Source organism: Sander vitreus, unplaced genomic scaffold (assembly GCF_031162955.1).
Source record: "Sander vitreus isolate 19-12246 unplaced genomic scaffold, sanVit1 R1_20, whole genome shotgun sequence".
Classification (NCBI taxonomy): Eukaryota; Metazoa; Chordata; class Actinopteri; order Perciformes; family Percidae; genus Sander; species Sander vitreus.
Window position 1 is genome coordinate 271,667 of NW_027595399.1, and position 5,000 is coordinate 276,666.

The window sequence follows — 5,000 nt, forward strand, 5'->3', positions numbered from 1 at the left end:
TGGTAGCCCTTCGTATGACTCAGAACCCATGAAGTAGCTCTCGGTTTCATAAAGGTTGGTGACCCTGATGTAGATTAAGACTGGGGCACTGGGGGTTAAATTACACTTTGTGCATTGTAGGAAAACACTGGACACACACACTCACACACACTCACACACTCACACACTCACACACTCACACTCACACACACTCACACACTCACACACACACACACACACACACACACACACACACACTCACACACACTCACACACTCACACACTCACACACTCACACACACTCACACACACACACTCACACACTCACACATTATTCACCTGCTATTTGTTTACAATGTGTGACTGTTGACTGTCAGACATACACCTGATATACACCTGACATACACCTGACATCCACCTGACAGATACCTGACAGATACCTGACAGATACCTGACATACACCTGACATCCACCTAACAGATACCTGACAGATACCTGACATCCACTTGATATACACCTGATATACATCTGACATCCACCTGACATCCACCTGATATACACCTGACATACACCTGACAGATACCTGACATCCACCTGACATCCACCTGATATACACCTGACATACACCTGACAGATACACTTTATTCCTGCTGGTGACGTCAAGCGACTTTAACGCGCCCGCAAAGCATCCCGGGAAGGCAGCGCTGCATTTGAAAAAATGCTGGCCGATGCCCATCTTTATGCAAATAAATCCGTTGAACGCGAAGCGACAATGCAATAGAAGTAGCGAGTCTCTGGGGGAAGTCTCTCGGCTCGCCGCCTCTCAAAATGTGATGAAAATCTTTTAAACTGACCTTTGTCGATCTGAAATGAAGACAGATTCAGCAACTGTACGGCCTATTTCTCGCTTAAAATGTTTTTAGAAACACGTTTCGGTGAACTATTTTCCTAAAATACAAGATCGTATTCCGAACGAGCCGTCATTATTTGAAATTAGGGAGTAGCCAGATCCACATGATGCGTTCGTCCAATCAGGTGCCGGAAAAGGCCTTGGAGCATCAACCATGGATGTATTAAGAGAACGCCCATCAACGTACAAATGAGGGGAGGCGTCCTGACACCATGTTACGGTCGTGTCGCGAAAATGGTTCTCCACCGTAAGTCTGTGTGCTATTTTCAAAACAAAAGCACCAGCAGATACTTAAAATAACCAAAATAAAAATACTAATGATATAAACAAGCTTATGAAGCTGTATGATTCAAGCAAGAAATTAAATACATAAATATTTAACTATTAAATATAATAAAACAATGAATAGCTCCAACACAGAGTATTAAAGTATTATTGTTCATGTGAGTTGATGTTAGTTTAACATAGTTTTCACTTAAAGCGTTTGTATTCTGACCTCTGACCTTTTGTTTCTGAACTCATAAGTTAATATTAGATATTTCCCTCTCATTATATAAACTGTATATGAATCTTACTAACTCTGAAATAAACCAGATGTATCTTTTAAAAGCTGTAATGTTTAGAAGTTATGTTGGTGTGAATGGGAGAGAAGTTTGAGTTTCCTCCCAGCTGCAGCAGAGTGTACCTGAGTGGAGCTGGGAGGAAACACCTTTGTGTGTGTGTGTGTGTGTGTGTGTGTGTGTGTGTGTGTGTGTGTGTGTGTGTGTGTGTGTGTTTATTCTGATGATGTGTGTTTGATTTAAAGTCAGCTTCTTCATCACTCTGAAGAGGAAATCTCAACACTTCCAGGAGGACCAGGAGTCCTGAAGATGGCTTCAACACCAAGAAGGGGGAGTAAAGAACTATGTCCTGATCTGTCTGAATTAATGGACAAACTTAAAAAACTTGCATCTTCATTCATCAGCAAGTTTGCCAACAGTGAACAGAAGATAAGACAGATTGTTAGAGAGTTTAGGGAGATCGCTGATGAAGTCAGAAAGATGCAGAAGAGAACAGATGAAGGCAGAAGAGTAGGAACTGAAGTACTAGAAGTCACAGCCCGTGGCATGCCGTTTCGCTTACTTGCAGGCGGAGCAGCAGTAGTAGCACTAGCAGTAGCAGCAGGAAGGGCAGTAGCAGTATTAGCAGTAGCAGCAGGAAGGGCAAGAGTAGCAGGAGGAGCAGCATCAGGCATTTTGGTTGCTGGTGTAAATGTAACAAAAGGGATATTAGAGAGTGGAATGGTAAATAAAGTAGAAGAACTGGGGAAAGACTTAATGGAGATCGTTGAACCGCTGAAGAAGGACCTGGAAGAAATAAAGAGGACATGTGAGGAGTTGGCGCAAAGATCAGCTGAACTTCAGGCTGAACTCACTCTGACAGACATGGAGGAGTTTCTGATTCTTACAGTAGTGTCTATCCTGGGAAGAAGTGACGGAGTATTTTCTGATATGTGGGAATGTCTTCACACCTACTGCGAGGACAGAAAGTTAACAGACTCCATCATCCAGTCAGCTGTTTAATGTCAGAAAGTCATCGATAACTTGGAGAAGATGAAGGAAGACTTCACAGACCAGTGAACATACACGCTGCAGTGTGAAGAAAGGGATTGTTTAATTATATAATTACAATTATTTCTCACTAAATCTGCAGTTTTTTGACACATTTCAAATTTTGAATTTATTATCCACAGTAGTTTATCTCGCTTTTCTATTATGGAAAAAGGTGTCCCTCAAGGATCATCGTTGGGGCCTCTCTTATTCTCAGTCTTCGCCAATGATTGTTTTATACATTTATACGCTGATGACACAGTGTTATATACTTCTGATACTATGGTATCTAAGATACAGAACAATCTTCAATATGATTTCGATATTATTCAAAAATGGCTCCAATATAATGATCTTCTGTTGAATAAGAAAAAATCATATTGCATGCTTTCCCAACAAGATCTGCTGCCTTGAATCAGACTAACCTGTTAATTAACGTCTTAGCTGGCACGCCTCTTGGGAGAGTAGATGAATATAAATACCTTGGCCTTTGGCTTGACTCTCAACTCTCCTTCAAAGCACACATATACACTATTGTAAGGAAGTTAAATCACAATCTAAGGATGTTGTATCGCTCTAACAATTGTCTTACACAGCTGATAAGGTTAAGAATTGTGAAACAACTATTATTTCCATTTATAGACTACGCTGATGCAATATATCAGAACACTACTGAGACCAATCTCAAGCCTCTGTTGTTTTTAATAGTATCTGCAGATTTGTGTTGAGATGCCCCTACTGAACACATCATTGTGTCCTGTATTCCTCATTGAATATCTTGTCACCTAACGCTAGGAGACAGTTTACTGGTTTCAGATTATTTTCAAATGCATATATATATATGCATATATCTTAACTATCCACCCTATTTGAAACAATACCTAATATCTTACCAAACTAATATCATACCAAACTTAATATCTTAAGACACACTAACTTCTTATCCTTTAACGTGCCTCGCATTTTCAAAGAAAGTGGCAGCCGTTCATTTAAATGTAAAGCTCCCTTCGATTGGAATAGCTTGCCTGGGTCACTAAGATTAATCACATCTTTGAGATCCTTCAAGACATCTTTGTTTATTTATTTGCAAACAAGCAATTGTTGTAAATGCTTTCCATAAAGTGTGATTGCCTTCTGGTGTAATTGTTACATCACCATACGAGATTAACATGGGGTACTTTCCATAAAATCATCTCTCAATGCAAATCAAACATCTATTAGGCTAACTGAAATACAACCATGTTAATCTCTAGGTATGGTGAAGGGTATGTGATGATGGGGGGGTATGGTGAAGGGTATGTGATGATGTGGGGGTATGGTGAAGGGTATGTGATGATGGGGGTATGGTGAAGGGTATGTGATGATGGGGGGGTATGGTGAAGGGTATGTGATGATGTGGGGGGTATGGTGAAGGGTATGTGATGATGGGGGGGTATGGTGAAGGGTATGTGATGATGGGGGGGTATGGTGAAGGGTATGTGATGATGGGGGGGTATGGTGAAGGGTATGTGATGATGGGGGGGTATGGTGAAGGTTATGTGATGATGTGGGGGTATGGTGAAGGGTATGTGATGATGGGGGGGTATGGTGAAGGGGATGTGAGGATGGGGGGTATGGTGAAGGGGATGTGATGATGTGGGGGTATGGTGAAGGGGATGTGATGATGGGGGAGTATGGTGAAGGGTATGTGATGATGTGGGGGTATGGTGAAGGGGATGTGATGATGGGGGGGTATGGTGTGTGATGATGGGGGGGTATGGTGAAGGGTATGTGATGATGTTGGGGTATGGTGAAGGGTATGTGATGATGGGGGGGGATGGTGAAGGGATGTGAGGATGTGGGGGGTATGGTGAAGGGGATGTGATGATGGGGGGTATGGTGAAGGGTATGTGATGATGTGGGGGGTATGGTGAAGGGTATGTGATGATGTGGGGGGGGTATGGTGAAGGGTATGTGATGATGGGGGTGGGTATGGTGAAGGGTATGTGATGATGGGGGGGTATGGTGAAGGGTATGTGATGATGTGGGGGGTATGGTGAAGGGTATGTGATGATGGGGGGGTATGGTGAAGGGTATGTGATGATGTGGGGGTATGGTGAAGAGTATGAGATGATGGGGGTGGTATGGTGAAGGGTATGTGATGATGGGGGTGGTATGGTGAAGGGTATGTGATGATGGGGGGGTATGGTGAAGGATATGTGATGATGGGGGGGGTATGGTGAAGGGGATGTGATGATGGGGGGGGTATGGTGAAGGGATGTGATGATGGGGGGGGTATGGTGTGTGATGATGGGGGGTATGGTGAAGGGTATGTGATGATGGGGGGGTATGGTGAAGGAGATGTGATGATGTGGGGGGTATGGTGAAGGGTATGTGATGATGTGGGGGGTATGGTGAAGGGTATGTGATGATGGGGGGGTATGGTGAAGGTTATGTGATGATGTGGGGGTATGGTGAAGGGTATGTGATGATGGGGGGGTATGGTGAAGGGGATGTGAGGATGGGGGGTATGGTGAAGGGGA